Source organism: Erythrolamprus reginae, chromosome 2 (assembly GCF_031021105.1).
Source record: "Erythrolamprus reginae isolate rEryReg1 chromosome 2, rEryReg1.hap1, whole genome shotgun sequence".
NCBI classification, from domain to species: domain Eukaryota; kingdom Metazoa; phylum Chordata; class Lepidosauria; order Squamata; family Dipsadidae; genus Erythrolamprus; species Erythrolamprus reginae.
In genome coordinates, this window is record NC_091951.1 from 256,767,145 (window position 1) to 256,784,735 (window position 17,591).

Genomic DNA, 17,591 nt, shown 5'->3' on the forward strand with positions numbered 1-17,591 from the left:
TTTTTTCGGTATAGGACGGTACTCAAACCGCGCGAGTCCCGCCGGAGTGCAAGGGCGTTTGTTGATGTCGCGGCGGCGGCGTTTCGCTGCGGGTATCCCGTCTCTCCCTTCTGGGGTTTTTATTTTGGTTGCTATCCTCCCGGCCTCCGAGGTGCGTTTGTGCGGCGCGTGTTCAGAGACCAAGTTACCCATTGCAACAAACTCCCCCGTTTTTCGTGTGACTGGAGTTTGGAGTTGTTGGGGGGGGGGGGGGAGTCTCCCCTTCTCTCCTCGGGATTGCCTCGTCGGAGTTGATTTACTTGCGGTCGCAAAACTACCATCCGACCTCCTTGCGCCGTGGAAGGAAGGACCAAGAAAGAAGTCGCCGCTTATCCTACCTGGTTGAAAGCGAAGGTAAATATCCCGAGGAAAGCCGTCTGCTTTATAAGGCTTGATTCACCTTGTCTACGATCGCTTCGGATTCCTCTCGGAAATGGATCTCTGGGGGGGGGAGAGAGATGTGTTTGTGCGTGTGCTTGTGTGTGTGTGTGTGTGTGTGTCTGTCTGTCTTTGCGTACGTGTGTGATGATCTGGCCGAGGAAGCCTGAGAAGGAGGGAAAACTGCGCATCTTGAATTATGCAATATTGCGCCGCGAAAGTTTGGCTGCCCCACCGCTTTTCCTCGTCCCTTCACAGACTAAATTTCAGGCGGCTCTTGGGAAGCTCGGCGGGAGCGTCTTGCTCCTAAATTTTTTTTTTAATTTTATTTGTTTTGTCACGCACGTATTGGTGGTATACAAAGATACACTGCTCAAAAATAATAATAAAGGGAACACTTAAAAAACAGAATATAACTTCAAGTAAATCAAACTTCTGTGAAATCAGACTGTCCCTTTAGGAAGCAACACTGATTGACAGTCAATTTCACCTGCTGTTGTGCAAATGGAATAGTTGTGCAAATGAAATACAGTATTCAATGAGAATATTTCATTCTTTCAGATCTAGGATGTGTTATTTGAGTGTCCCCTTTATTTTTTTGAGCAGTTTATGATATTTATATACATGATACTTGTAAAAGTATCTAAAATTAGATTGAATTTGGATTGCCCACTCCATCCCGGGCACATTTTATTTTATTATTGATTGATTGATCGAAACATATACAAGATAGAAGGTATTTGGTCTGAACATAAAAACAAATTAGGTACAGGCAAATTTGGACAACAGGACAGTGGCACATATTTGAAACTTGGAAATCAGGCCCCAGTTGGCAATAGAAATCAACCCTGAAAGGGTTGAGAAAGGATCGTGCTGTGGCTGGTTTTTTTCAGTGGTATACCTTAACCTTTCTTACAGATAGTCCTCGACTTACAACAAGTTTTTTATTAATTGATTTATTTATTTATTGATTGATTGATTGAATCTGTCTGTCTGTCTGTCCATCCATCCATGCATCCATGCATCCATCCATCCCAAAGGACTCTGGGCAGCTTTCAACAATTAAAAAAAAAAAGTAAAAACAATTTAAAACTCAATGTAATACAATCATACAGTCTTATTGTGGTCGAATCTAAAGATGTGTCAATTGATCACGGCCCCAGGCTTGCTGGCACAGTCTGACAAGTATATTTTTATGGGGAAGCTGGATTTACTTACCGGTAACTTGTGTTATTAACTTCACAACTGCAGTGATTCATGTAACTGGCCAGAAGATTTGTAAAATGGAGCAAAACTCACTTTAACAACTGTCTCACTTAGCAACAGAAGTTTTGGCCTCAGTTGTGGTTGTAAGTTGAGGACTACCTGTAACATTTCCCCCCCAGCCTTTTAGCAACTGGGGCTGCTGATACCTTTCTTCCTCCTCTTCCTCCTCCTCCTCCTCCTTTTCTCTCCTCCTATTGTCTCTAAAGCAGACGTCTTGACACCTGGCAACTTTAAGACTTGTGGACTTCAACTCCCAGAATTCTCCAGCCAGCATTTAAGTTTAGTGTCCCAATTACATTCCACACATTTTATTCATTTATTTATTTATTTTTATTTATTTTGTCCAATACACAATGAGGGTTTTAGTGGGTATATATCTATATACACATAGTAAAATACATGATGAAGGTTATAGAGGAGATACTCATAGTAAAATATATCTAAGAAATAATAGAAAAGAAGATACAGTAATAGAACATATCAATGAAAGAATAGAAGAAGAGATATAGGAATAGAAGAAAGGTATACGAGATGTAGGAGAGCAATAGGACAGGGGACGGAAGGCACTCTAGTGCACTTGTACTCGCCCAAATAACCATGCCATTCTGGGAAAAGCAGGCTTAAAATAAACCACATAAAGCTGAACTAAACTCAATCCCAGGTAAATTTCCAGGACAGCAGCAGTGGCTTTCCTATTTATTTATTTATTTTTAAAGTAGAAGTGGATTGAAATAATTTCTTCTGGATCTTCTGTCAAACATCTCAATGCTTCCCTTTTTCTTTTGGATTTTGCTTTTTAAGCTTTTTCTTTCATTGTGATGAACAGGATTTTTTCTTTTTTGAACCAACTTTCTCACAAGAAAAAAAAATGGAAGTTTGTATTTATTTATTTTGTGTGGCACAAGAACAGCAAGTTAGCTATTGTTTAAAAAACCCCACATAGCCAGAGTTGAAAAGGACAGAGTAGGAACAGTTCTGATAAATCTTTTGAGAACTCAGTTTGAAGAAAAGGACATTTGTTAAGGGAGAAGGAGTAGAAGGTAACAAAAGGAGGGGGAAAGAAAATCCTAGGTTATTGCATTCTATTACCAACTCTCTTTCTATTTTATACTATTCTGTTCTGTAATTTGCCTCTGTATATTTGCTTCTGTTAAGGGAGCTTGATTTTACTGCCTTTAGGGAATCTCAGACTGGTTCTTCAGGATCTGCTGTTTTAAATGCCTTTGATTTGTATCTCTGAAAGGAGGTGAAACACCGAAATAAAAAATGTCAACAAGGCCTCCTTTTCTGAAAACTGTGTGTGCGTGTGAAAGATGGAGGATTACTGATTCTAGTCAAAATAATGATGATGAAACAGTGGCTGTTCTCAATATTATTTAGCAGCCTTTTCCCAATTCATCTCTTTCTAGACAAAAGGTGAGAATTTCAAATCAGAACCCCTTTCTTAGCTGTTATAATTGTGCCAGTGAGGGAAAAAAGGCTCACTGCCAAAGCTTTGGGATTGGTGACCTGTTTCTCACCTTTCAAGCAAGGCTTGTTAAAAATGGAAAGGATGTAGGATTATATAAATGGAAGCTGAAGGACTGAATCAATGAAAAGCCTGACCTCCTGCAAGTCAGTAAATTTGGAGAAATGCCAGCATTTGCAGAACTGTTTGCCAGCTTTGACTAAGGGATCCAAGTCAACTGACTGGAATCCTCATTGGGCCCATTTTATAATAAGTACAGTGATAACTTGTTTTACGAACTTAATTGGTTCCAGGACAAGGTTCGTAAAGTGAGAGGTTTGTAAGATGAAACAATGTTTCCCATAGGAATCAATGGAAAAGCGATTAATGCGTGCAAGCACAAAATTCACCCCCTTTTGCCAGCCGAAGCGCCCGTTTTCGCGCTGCTGGGATTTCCCTGAGGCTCCCCTCCATGGGAAACCCCACCTCCGGATTTTGCGATGCTGCAGGGGAATCTCAGCAGGGGAATCCCACCAACGTGAAAACAGAAGTCCGGAAGTGGGGTTTCCCAGCGAGGGAAGCCTCAGCAAAATTGCAGCATCGCAAATAGTTTGGAAGAAGAGGCAAAAAAATTTTAAACTCCGGGTTCATATCTCGAAAAGTTCGTATGACAAGGGGTTCATAAGACAAAGTATCACTGTACTTTGCAGCAATCAGTTAAAATACTTAAATATGAAAATGTGAAATTCTGAAACAGGTCACAAGAACCCTGCTTAAATATTTGGCAGGGATGTCAAACTGGATTTCTTCAAGGGCTGGATCAGCATTGTAGTTCTCTACAGGCTGCCTGCGGGTGTATGTGAGATGGAACAAATGCCTCCTGCAGCATCCTGCCAGCCAAAATGGGGCGAGGGGCACACATGCCTCCATGCATCCCATTTTGGCCAGCAAAGTGCTGCAGGAGGCTCTCTGGGCCAAAAATGGGGCATGGGAGGGGCGGCCAAGCCCCCACCTCTTTTTGGTCAGCAGAGTGCTACAGGAGGTCGTCCAGGCCAAAAATGCCCCTCACCCCATTTGCACTGGGGTCGATCCTTTTCTATTTCCAGACCGGCCCTGTGGGCCAGATTTAAGCATTCTGTGGGCTGGATCTGGTTGGTTTGCCTTGATTTTGATACCCCTGCTATAGTTACAATATTCTGAGAAAATCTGAGATTGGATGTTTGTAAGGATTTCTGTCTATAAAATCTAAGCAGTCTTTGCTGTTTAGACTACGCTATTTCAAATTCTTTCCGTCCTTTAGGATTGCATAAAACAAATTAGGATTATTGTAAGATTTTTAAGACACATAAGTGAATCTTTGTATATAATGGCAATTCAGACCAGTCTTTGATTCAAATGGACTAATCTGACAGTATTGCTCAAGTGATCAAGATGGAGGAAAAACAACTAAGTCTACCTGTGTTGAATATATAATCTTGTCAATTAAAGTGTTTAAAAACTGGGTTGGGTGCAGAAGCCACACATATAGTTTGTAGTTGTTACTTGACAGAACTAGTAGAAGTGCACAGGTAAACATAAACATAATCTTCCAGATGAGAAAATCTGCTTATTACACATTTTCTTTTAATAAGATCTCTCTTCATCCCTCTTATTAACCTCTTATTGTTTAGATAAGATTATTAATATCCCTTGGTATAGTTTTCAAACAGCTGCTTTCAAAATAAAGTAAGTAAGATAATTATCTGAATAAAGAACATTTAATTAAAGAAAACCTGATTCATGGTATGAAAAAAGAGGCTCATGGGCTTTTAACTCCTATTGTCAGGATTCCAGGTTGCTAATTATATTCAGCACCTTTTGTTTCTCATTCAGTGCTCATTTTTAACTTCTGTTACTTACTTTCTGACTTCAGGCTCAAATCTTATGCATTGAGGAAATTCTAGGTATCCAGATGGAGCCGCTATGATGTGTAGATTATTGGCACTACTCTGCAAATTTTGAATTTTATTATACTGTAAATGTGCTTCTTTTTCATAGATGAACATTGTAAATAAATGCAGAGAATTCAGATCTCTCTTAGCTCCAACTGGATTTTACTTTCGCCAAGCCCATAACATTTGTAACCTATACTACTATAACCAGCCTTGAAGTAAATGTTCTGTTATTGGTTTTGATCAGCTTTTAACTATCCAATCTCATATCATTCAATTAGGTAGCAAACTTAGCTTTGTTTTGCTGTCTTATATTACCAGACATGTTTGATGAACTGTGTTTGGCATAGTGGATCTTAAATTACTTATGTCTTCTGATAATGGTTTGGGCATTTTTTTAATCATTCTTCCACTGCATGATGAAATATACTCAGGGGATTCCAAACCCTTTAAGTAATTTTCAGAAATCAAAAATCTTTTGCTACTGATACTTAATTGTTTTGTAAATGTATAGATTTAATTAGATTAAAACCTATATATTTAATTATTGAGATTTTTTTTTAAATCTAAAAATAGCTGTGGTTTTTCTTTTTTGCTTTCTCTTTCTTTTTTATCACCTGGATACAGTTAATACTGCTCAAATTTACCTTCTTGAATCATCAATGATTAACAACATGGTAACATCTGAGATAATAATCATACTAGTAGAGCCTTTGTTGATTTAGTCATTCTTTTTCTCCTTATCCTATTATCTTCTGGTAAAGATTCTGATTAAGAAATAATCATTCTGCCAACAAAGAATTAAAAGAAATTACAAGGGTTCTTACCTTGGATTCACTAACTTACAACAATTGGTATCAGCTTTATGGATAGTCATCAGATGGGATGGACAATCAGTAAATCTTCCTTTTCCATATGTCATCTTGTGCTTCAATAAGTTCTGTACAAAAATTCCTTGCAAAACTCAGGGCGCCTTTATTTAAAATCCTCAAAGAGGGATAATAGATAATTAGTAAACTTGGGATGTTATAAGAAAAATAAATTTAGTGGAACTAAATCACAATATAGTATAACTTTAATAAAATCCATCTAATGTTTTTATAGCCTGTAATTAAGTTTTTTTAAAGTAAAGCAATAACTCAATACCAAATAATCAGTAATAAAGATGTAATAGTATAGAATAATTTATTGAACATTGTGAGTACAAACATGGATACAAGTCTGTTTATAATAGAAGTTGTCTGAGCAAGAGCAAGATTGCACCATGTGGCTATTCTTTCTCCTTTTGTGAAAATTATTATGCCCTTGCACATCACCTAGATTCCTATTGACCTTGAAAATATTCAGATTTTGCAAGCCTACACAAGGCAAATCAGTATACAGGAAATACCCCACAGATACTCAAATTTGCTTATGGGTAAATTACTGTATGGTAAATTACTGTCTGGTTAAAAACTGCCTGGTTTGGTTCTGCAACCGAACAAGACCGACACAGACTTTAGAGGATAATCAGAACTGCAGAAAAAACAATTGCTGCCAACCTGCCTTCCATTGAGGACCTATATACTGCACGAGTCAAAAAGAGGGCGGGGAAAATATTCACATCCTGGACACAAATTATTTCAACTCCTACCCTCAAAACGTCGCTACAGAGCACTGCACACCAAGACAACTAGACACAAGAACCTTTTTCCCCTGAACGCCATCACTCTACTAAACAAATAATTCCCTCAACACTGTCAAACTTTTTACTAAGTCTGCACTTCTATTTTTATTAGTTTTTTCTCATCATTCCTATCACCCATTTCCTCCCACTTAGAACTGGATGACTGTAACTTGTTGCTTGTATCCTAAGATTTTTATTAATATTGTTTCTTCATTGCTTATTTGACCCCTATGACAATCGTTAAGTGTTGCACCACATGATTCTTGACAAATGTATCTTTTTCTTTTATGTACACTGAGAGCATAAGCACCAAAACAAATTCCTTGTGTGTCCATGAGTTTCCAGAGATATGCAATGGGTTTTTTTTAGTAGCAATCCCTGCATAAGAATGCCAAAATTCTTCATAAATTCTATTTTTGGTACATTTTTTAAAAACCACAGTAACATCTTTGAATCATAACCTTTCCAAGTGCCTTGTTCATATACTAAGAATAAGTAATATTACAAATTCAGCCAAAATTAATGATGGAAATAAATTCAAATTCATTGCAAGTGAAATATGAGATAACCAACTAATAATATTTAAACCTCTTTTTCTTCTTTAAAATTCATTTTTGATTAATCTCACTTTAAGAATAACCAAACATTTAATTTTTTTAACAACTTAAGCCCATTGATTTTGGAAAATAGGAAACTTCTAATTCTCTGTTCCATCCAGATTTATTTTAGGGAAGTTTATAAATTGTCAGGAAAAATAAATTTCTAGCTTAGCTTCTTGATATTTTTTTCCTAGGGGTTTCTGAAGTAGCCATCAGGTCCAAGCCCAGAGCATAGTAAATGTTTTACGAGAATATATTGTCTTTTTTTCACAAGTCAAATTTCTTTCTATAACCTTTCAAGAGTTTTTAAAATATTAACAATTACTTGACCAAAAGTAACACTCCTATTTCGGTCCATCTTTTTCAAAGCAATATTTCTCCTGTCATTCTTGCATATAGAGATTATTTTTAAAAAAATCAATCCTGAGACCAAGAACCACATTTTAATTTCTTGTTGAATATAGTAACCTTTGTTTAGTGACTATTCGCAATTATAACAGTGGTTATAACTTTATGATAAATCCCTTCATTTATGACCTTTGGAGGTCTCTAAAGCAAAGAAAGCTGAAGTAAGATTGTAAGCACAGCTGATGTTTAACTTAGCTATTGTCCTGCTTAACAGTTGAGTTGTTGGTCCCAATTTTGATTGCTACTGTAAATATATTGTACAAATGTGTTTTAATAGTTTCAAAGCTGCAAATATAGTAGAATTTCTACTACATTTACAACCAAGATTTGCCAAAAATTTTGAACTGCCAAATAATTCAAACTCTAACCTTAAATTAAAATTCTGAGTCATACCACGTGGTCCACTTGTAAAGTAAAAATATTTCAAACAATTATGGTATGTACATTGTATGTTTTATATCCGGTTGCTTTAAATAAATCAGGGCGTTCTGTTATCAAAAATTGCATTTATTCTTTTTCAATATTTCTTTTCTACAACACTCCCCCCCATTGTTACTGCAATATTTGCAGTATGCATTCCTGATTAAGTATTCCTGATTTAGGAAGGATTCTTATAAGTATAAATTGACCTAGTTTGCACTAAACCACAAAATGGTTTATTGGTTTTGGTTTAATATACTCCGTGAATCTAATTATTGTGATTTATAAATACTAATGTATGTGAACCTGACTAATATGTGAACCTAACTCTTGTGAACATACAAACCATGGTTAAAATAAATAGCATATCACAACTTGTAAACACAGTTTTATTAAGTTTAAATTACAAATTTAGTAGGAGACAGGAACAATGTGGGGTGAATTTCTGAAACAAACATACCTATAATCCAAGGTCAAATCACACTTCCATTAATTATACTGTATGTTGATTATCTCACAAAATAAATTGACAGAGTATTTAATATAATGAGAACATTTTAAAACAACGAGAAACATGTTTATTCAAGTATATTTAATCAATACAATGCTAAGAGCTTCTTTGTTGGAGGGCTTTATTTGCCTTTGTCATGGAAATGGTAGAAATGAATACAGGTAGTCCATGTTTACCAACCACTTGTTCAGTGGTCATTCCAAGTTACAGTAATATTATAAAAGGAGACTTGTCACCGGTCCTCAAATTTACAGCCAATGTAATGTCCCTCCAGTCATGCCATATTTGGCTATTTGGCAACTGACACACATTGATTATGGTCACAGCATCCTGTGATCATGTGATTGTTATTTGTGACTTTCACAGCCTGGTTCCAAGAAGCAAAGTCAATGAGAAAACTGGCAAGAGGTTGCAAGTTGAAGCTGTATGATGTCATGCTTAACAACAGAAACTAATATAAATCAGACATGGCCATGTGATTTTTTTTTCACATTACAGTTGGATTATTTAGCAATAGAGTTGCTGGTTCCAATTTCAGTTGGTAAGTGAGGACTACTGTTCTAGAAAAAGTCTATAATTTATTTTTAAATTGCTATTACGTGTGAGTTGTTCACCTTGGTATTCCCCAAAAACTTTTAAGACTATTTACATACTGATTTTCAGTCAACCTTTGTCTACACATGCAGCTATAAAACCTCTACCTGTTGCACAAATGTCAGATAATAAATTAAATAAATATCTTGGTCATGTTGAACTCTGCAGGCACCACTGGGTCACAGAAACTTAATCTTCATAACAAAAGATGAATGTTGTTTTTTAAAAAAACCATTAACTCAGAAAGGAAATTATTTTTGTTTTTAATGTGTTCATGGTAACATTCACCACTCATCATGATTTTGTATCCCTAGGCACATTTAACTGGTGTGTCCAGTTTCTTTCAAACTCAGTACATTGTTTTGCAAACATTAATTCCAGGGGAATGTTTAAAGTGTTTTATCAAAGTGTATTTGCGAAAATGGATATTGTGATTTGTAAATCAAGTTTTATTGCATGTTTTTATGTACTGATATCATCATGATAGTGCATCAACAAGCTACTTTTAAATTTTAGATTTGGCTTATGTGACCAAACATTTTCACAATTCCCTGGATAGACATCTTCAAATCTATGACAGTTGTGCAAAAAGAAGAAAGTGCAATTCCAGCGTATATTTGTTTTATGGTTAAATTTGTTAAAGACTTTTTAAAGCTCTTTCGATGTAAAAGTTCAGCATATGTGTTTAAGGATAAAATAAAATTAATAATAAATTAAATTGCCTTTCCGGTAGACCAACTAATCATTGTTCTTCATTCATAAACATGAAGTTGGAAAACAAAGCTGCAGCAAAATGCATGGCTAATTGAATCTGCTACTGTTCGGAATGGTGTAGATCAGTTCCAACCTTGGTGGATTTTTTACGTCCATTGATATCCTGAGCGAAGGGATGGAAGATAACGCCTGTTGGAAAACAGGTGAAGAGTTAGTGCCATTATTGCACTTGGTTGAGAAAACTGTCAGAAAAGTGTTGTATAGGTAGCGTTTGACTTACTACTTCATGTGGGATTGGAATTTTCATTGTGAGCCTACTGTTAAGTGAGACATATAATTTTATGACTTTTTTTTACCTCATAGTGGTTATATATATTACTGCAATGCCTGGCCACCTGGGGCTGCCATTCTAGCAGGAGAATGAGAGATTTGGGTGGCTATTTTGAACACCATAACTGCTGAGAAGACAAACCCACACCTTGTCACCAGCCGATTGGGCGAATCAGCTGTGAAGCGGCCGAAACAGCTGTGAGGCAGGATGGACACCTGTGAGCTGGACATGCCTCACCGTTTGATGATCTCCGCGTGAGGGGTAGGGTGCACACAGGGCTGGGCAGGGCTAGGAAAGCACTTAAATAGTGGAGGGGAATACTGGGTGGCCCTGACTTTATTTTAGTTGTTGAATCAGGCTTCCGCAAGGAAGATAAAGCCATTGTAAATCAGGACTGTGTTCTTCGGTATTATTTTTCCTGCAGTTTACCGGAACCTGACCCTTGGTTCATTATCGGTCGGTTGGCGGGGCCCAGGGGCCCTCTGGAACCAACTCCCCCTAGAGATTAGAATAGCCCCCACCCTTCTTGCCTTTCGTAAGCTCCTCAAAACCCACCTCTGCCGTCAGGCATGGGGGAACTAAGATAATCTTTCCCCCTAGGCTTCTACAATTTATGCATGGTATGTTTGTATGTATGATTGGTTTTATAACAAGGTTTTTTAGCTGTTTTAGTATTGGATTTTTACATTCTGTTTTTGTCACTGTTGTTAGCCGCCCCGAGTCCACGGAGAGGGGCGGCATACAAATCCAATAAATAAATAAAATAAATAAATAAATGTGAATCACATGTTCATTATGTGAATCCAATTTATCTCATAGGCTTTGTTGGAAGCCAGCTTGGAAGGTCACAAATGGGGATCACACGATCCTGGAGGATGCTGGAAAAGTCATCAATTTGTGCTGGTTTGCCAAGTGCTTGAATTTTATCATATGATTGTTGGGATGCTGCAATTGTTGTAAGTGTGAGAATCAGTCACAAATCTCTCTTTTTTTTTAGTGCTGTCACAACTTTAAACAGTTTCTAAATAAATAGTTGTGAATTGAGGAATATTTGTAGTATATTAATTAGCTGCTATATTAATTGGCCAGCTTGGTATCAATGTTTCTATTCAGGTGGTCCTCCACTACGGTTGAGGTAATGACTAACAGTTTGTTTAGTGACTGTTCAAAGTTACAACCACACTGAAAAAAATGACTAATTACCGTTTTTCACAGTTACAACCTTTCCAGCCTCCCCATGATCATGTGATCCAAATTCAGGTTCTTGGCAACTGGTTTATACTTACGACCATTGTTTTGTCCCAAGGTCATGTGATCACCTTTTGTGACCACTTGAGAAGCAAAATCAATGGGAGAAGCCAGATTCACTTAACAGTCAGGCTACTGACTTATCAACTGCAGTGATTCACTTAACAATAGTGGCAAGAAATTTATTTATTTATTCATTTATTCATTCATTCATTCATTCATTCATTCACTCATTCATTCGATTTTTATGCTGCCGTTCTCCTCAGACTCAGGGCGGCTTACAACATGTTAGCAATAGCACTTTTTAACAGAGCCAGCATATTGCCCACACAATCCGGGTCCTCATTTTACCCACCTCGGAAGGATGGAAGGCTGAGTCATAAAATGGGGCAAAACTCACTTATCAAATGTCTCACTTAGCAACAGAAATTTTGGGCTCAATTGTGGTTATAAGTTGAGGATTATCTGTACTTAAAAAGGATATGAAAGCAGATGCTTTGCCTTTTTGCATACGCTTCTTCCACACACACACATATATATGTATCAATATATTGCCAGATATTTTATTTGAATTTAATAATTATTTTAATTAGATATAGAGAATTAAATTGGCTTGTTCATTAATTAGATGCCCTCTATAACTCTTAGAAGAATAAACACAGGTAATTATTATTTTGGACTGAAGAAGAAAGATGTTATAGTTCAATTGACACATCTGGAGGATATCACATTGAGAAAGATTATACACTGCTCAAAATAAATAAATAAAGGGAACACTTAAGCAACACTGATTGACAATCAATTTCACATGTTGTTGTGCAAATTCAACTTTGTACAGAACAAAGTATTCAATGATAATATTTCATTCATTCAAATCTAGGATGTGTTATTTGAGTGTTCCCTTTATTTTTTTGAGCAGTATAGTTCTAAATCTCTTTGGGGTGTGGAGTACTACTTTTCTCACCTCTTGAATAATATTGTTACTGAATGTATCTAACTGTTAAAAATGTTTCTAGTAGAGGTTCTCTATGATAATTGTTGAACATATTAAAAGAATTAACATGAATTTCAGTAAAATAAAAAAATAGAGGGTAAGATGTATTACTGCATTAGAACAAGAACAGTGGTCACTTGTCCCAACATAAGCAGATATTATTGACATTAAGTTGTAAAATGAAAATAAGATATAGAGGAAATTATTCTGTAACTTAGTAACTATCTTAACCTTACATTGCTAAATTAAAATGCCAGATGACTTCATGAGTGTTAAAAAGATAGTCTTTTTGTTATGCTACAATTGGTATGATGTGCAAATCTCAAAGTGCAATCTATTTCATAATTCTCATTACTATAAAAATATTTTTCTAACTTCTGTTCACCATGAACATTATAAAGTTCCCTAAAGTATATGCAATTTGCACCCTTGCTTCCATTCACCAACATTTAAGTAAAAAATTACAGTGTGAAAAAATTGTGTGAGCAACATATTTGCACACATAGTTTGCATTTGCTTCACACCAATGAATAAATTTTAAAAAATTATTTAAATCTTTCTGAAAAAGCAAAACTATTTAAACTGTCTAATGATAATTTGCTAATTTGAGTAACCCATAATTTAAATTCAGACATTCAGACATAATTTTTCCATAAATTTCCATAAAGTTTATTCTTCCATCCTAGTATTTTGATTTTAAACTGGCATAATCTATGAATATCTCAATTATTTTCTTGGCCATGTATTTAATTTGGTTTATAGATGAAGAATTTCTGAATGTCTTATCTTCTATAAATCTACAAGATAACTTATAAAAATACAGAATAGTCTTAAAATTAATTTAATATTTATAAAATATTTAATATTAATATTCTTCATATTTACTTAATGTTAATTAATATTTATAATATTAATAATAATACTCCCTTCCCACATACTTTCTATATAAAGCACACTTAAAAGTTACCTTAGAGCCTTCTAAGAAGATGGGTTATGAACAGCACGCATCCTTTAATTTCTGAATGGATCATTTCCCAGGAACAACTATTATATTGCTTCACAGTTAGGAAAATGTTCATTCTTTGAAAATATCTTTTCACTTTTAGAGTTAGCAAATAAGATGTCACGTTGTCCCCATTCCTTGGTCCCATGTGCATCTCAGTTGTATTGAAGCACATTTCTAGATTCTTCATTTCCTGGTAAAGGATGTTCTTTAGGTTTTCAAAACATGTTGAATTCCAAGCATGGTAGGAATGGGCATTTGAAAGAAGGCTAGAAATCTGTTGGAGTAGCTCATAGATTATAACTGTGCTGTCTCTGTTATTGACTTCAAGAACTTCCAGAGGAAATCTGAAATCTGTCAGTTCATATATGCATTGCAGTGGAATTTCTTCATTTCTCCTGCAGAGATGAGGGAGGTTATTCTGAATCAGTTGCTTCCACTGAGCATGAAAAACAGAGCATCTAAAAACCCACAACTGATTGGGTTTTGCAAAGAGAACTAGCGCAAGGCAAACTTTTAAGATATAGTTATGAGTGAGAGTGATCATCATGATAGCGGTGACGTTTGTTTCCTGCAGTCTCTTAAATATATCATAGAGTCGTATATTTAAAATCTGTCTTCCTCGTTAATGTATTAATCATAATATAGTTTCTTCTTGTATTTAAATGCCTTTAGGGCATATTACTTAGTGTTCCTCTTAAATTGAGGACTAGCTGACATTAGAGGTGGTTCTGTCTCCACCCTGCCAGTCTTCTACATTCTTAAACAAATTTGGTTCACAATGTTTACCTTGGAAAATACATTGGGACAGTACTCCCCAAATCTGGATAAATTACTCCAAATTGGATAAAAATGGTTTTTCTTTGGGTAACAGCACAGAATCCATTACTCATCACAATGCAGACATTTAAATTAAGTTGAAGAATGCCATGGGTACTAAAATATATTAAAAATATCCCAAAATGTTCCTATTAAGTTGAAAATTGATGAACTTATCAATGGTAATTCATTGAAATGAAATATCATTCAATTATATCATTTTGATCATACAGCTAACCTTCAAATGATTACCATTTGAAGTTACAGTGTTGTTGAAGGAAAGGACTTACTACCGATCATCAAAGTTTAATAAGACTTTCCAATAAGCATGTTTGGGAATGAAGGGAAAAGATTGAGAAACACTGCATTAGGAGAATCAAGGACTTGGGAAAGCATTAGGTCCTGTATGGGAATGACCTGGGGATAAGGGAATCAGAGAGATAATAGCTATATTTAAGGGCAAAACTATGGAGATCAATGGAATGGAGTGGGTGGGAGAAAAGGAATTGACATATTAATGTTAACTATGTCCACATGAATGTTTATAAGAATGTGTAACAGCCAGTAGTGGTGAAGTGGTCAGAATTCAGTATCGTAGGCTAACTCTGCCGACTGCCAGCAGTTCGATCCTGACTGGCTCAAAGTTGACTCAGCCTTCCATCCTTCCGAGGTCAGTAAAATGAGGACCCAGATTGTTGGGGATGACATGCTGACTTAGTAAACCACTTAGAATTCAGAATAAATAAAGGGAGGTGGAGGGAATAATAATTTTTGAAGGAATTGATCTATGAGTAGTCTTCCTCTTAATTCTGTAAAATTCCTTTTAAATCCATTTAATGAAAGCTCATTTGATGAATTAAGCTCCATCTCCTATCATTTTTATTGTATTTTATAGATTACAAAAAAAATAGAGTGCAGAAGTACAAAAGATGAATAACAAAAATCAAGCTAATTGAGAAACAAAATAAAAAATAAAAGAAGCCCCATTGGAAAAAAGAGCAAAAAAGGAAAAAAAGTTTCACATAGTAAGTCCGATTGATTATGTGCCATTTTTGACTCCTAACAACCACATAGATTTCCCCCCCCCCGTGATGATCTACTGTATTTTCCTCCCTAAAAGAGGCTGAAAATTTAGATACGTTTTATACTCTGAATGTAGATTTTTTTGAAGCTTTTTTTCTCAGCCCTAACTAGGTGCTAACAATCTTCTTGGGTTCTTACTCCCTCCGAAGAAGGTTTTTTCCACCCAAAGTCTTTGCAGGCTCGTTTTCATTCCTACTCCCTCTGAAAAAAGGTTTTTCAGCCCTAACCAGAGAATAAAATAATATGCTGAAGCTGAACAGACTAAGGTAGATTTCTCCCCCCCCCCCTCTCTTTTTTTCCTCCTTCAAAAGTAAGGTGCGTCTTATACTCTGGTGCATCTTACACTCCGAAAAATACAGTATTCCTATGCTGTTCTTTCAAGTCTCCCAACCGCACACACCTTGCCACTAACAAACCATCCACCTTGCTGTTGGTCATCCTTTTTTTCTCTTCCCTTCCCTATTTCCCAGCACAAGAGCTTTTTTGAGAGACCTGAATCTTCACAGAAAGTGTAGGATAATTTGAGCCTGGAGTGAGAACTTTTGAATTGATTTCTTTGATTTGTTTTCTTGCTGACCATGATATTTGCAGGAGTCTTCCCTAACGCCAAGTACTAGGTCTAGTTATATCTATGTCTACATGGAATCATAAAGTGCAAAATCATGTGACACCACTAACTTACAATCACAGTTTGTCAGTTACAGCTGACAAAGCCATTAAATGAATCACTGTCATTAAATTCAATGTCATGTGTTCATAGTTTGCAAAAATCCTGCCATTTCTCCATTGACTTTGCTTATCAGAAGAACAGATGCGAAGGTTACAAATGGTGATCACATGATCATGGGATGCTGCAAACCTTGTAAGTGTGCACCGGTTGCCAAGGGCCCAAATCATGATCACATTGGGGATACTGCAACTTTGAGGACCAATCGTTGTCTCAATATTTAACACTGTTGTAACTTCGAATGGTTGCTGAATGAATGTTTGGTGAGCAAGGATTATCCATATATACAAACAGTTATGATAGCAGTTGGCGGTCATAAAATGCAGTACAGTGTTCCCTCGATTTTAGCGGGGGATGCATTCCAAGACCGCCCGCGAAAGTCGAATTTCTGCGAAGTAGAGATGCGGAAGTAAATACACTATTTTTGGCTATGAACAGTATCACGAGCCTTCCCTTAACACTTTAAACCCCTAAATTACAATTTCCTTAGCAACCATTTATATTATTACTCACCATGTTTATTTATTAAAGTTTATTTTAAAAAAATATTTATTAAAGGTGGATGAAAGTTTGGTGATGACATATGATGTTATTGGACGGGAAAAACCGTGGTATAGGGGGGGAAACCATAAAGTATTTTTTAATTAATATTTTTGAAAAACCGTGGTATCGACTTTTGGCGAAGTTTGAACCTGTGAAAATCGAGGGAACACTGTACTTCATAACGTATTGCTTAGTGGTAACAGTCCAAGAAGTCCCTGTTGTGTTCATAAATCTGAGATGGGTAAATTGTTAAGTGGAAAGTTCAGGCAAAGAGTACGGGGGTTCCATGGGGTCTGGGATAGATCATGGGAAGGATTCAATTTGTGTCGGTCACCAGGATCAGAGGTTTTGTCTTCTGAGCTTTCAGATTCACGGTGGAGCCCATCCTCAGAGAACCTCTCTGTGTTCTTTGGGCTGTTCTCTGTTTATGGTAGTATTTATATGGTGGCTGTTGTGTGTAGAGGGGATTTTTAAATCTAGATTGGGATGTTGGTGGCTGACTGGTGTTGAGGGCTGGCTGATGTTGAGGACTGATGGATGGCTAGATCATGGGAAGCCCAGTTACAGGCTGCAGATGGGTTGAAGGACACAGTGCATGTGAGCAAAGAAAGGCTGGGGATGGCGGAAACTTATCAAGCAACATGGTCAATGGAGAAGTTGGTAGGGAAAATCAATTTGTGATTTTCCCTGCCAACTTCTCCATTGACTATATGTGTAGGAAGCTGACAAGGAAGGTTGCAAATGGTGCTTGGTTCGGTTCGAAGTATGAACTGTTTGCCAACTGCCAGAATTTTATTCATGTAATCGCAGGAGCAGTGCAATTGCTGGAAATTTGAGGACTGGTTCTACATTCCTTAGTTCAGTGCTGTT

General features: G+C 36.4%; 1 protein-coding gene across 2 annotated transcripts in view; it reads left to right on the forward strand.

Annotated features, from left to right (window-relative positions):
* The window catches only part of MOB3B (MOB kinase activator 3B), a 97,820-nt gene continuing 80,229 nt past the window's right edge, over positions 1–17,591 (forward strand). Inside the window, exon 1 of one of the 2 annotated variants that reach the window (XM_070742485.1) lies at positions 1–393. The gene's annotated coding sequence lies outside the window, so the exon portion shown is untranslated. The remainder of the gene's footprint in view (positions 394–17,591) is intronic. The other variant, XM_070742486.1, reaches the window with a different exon arrangement.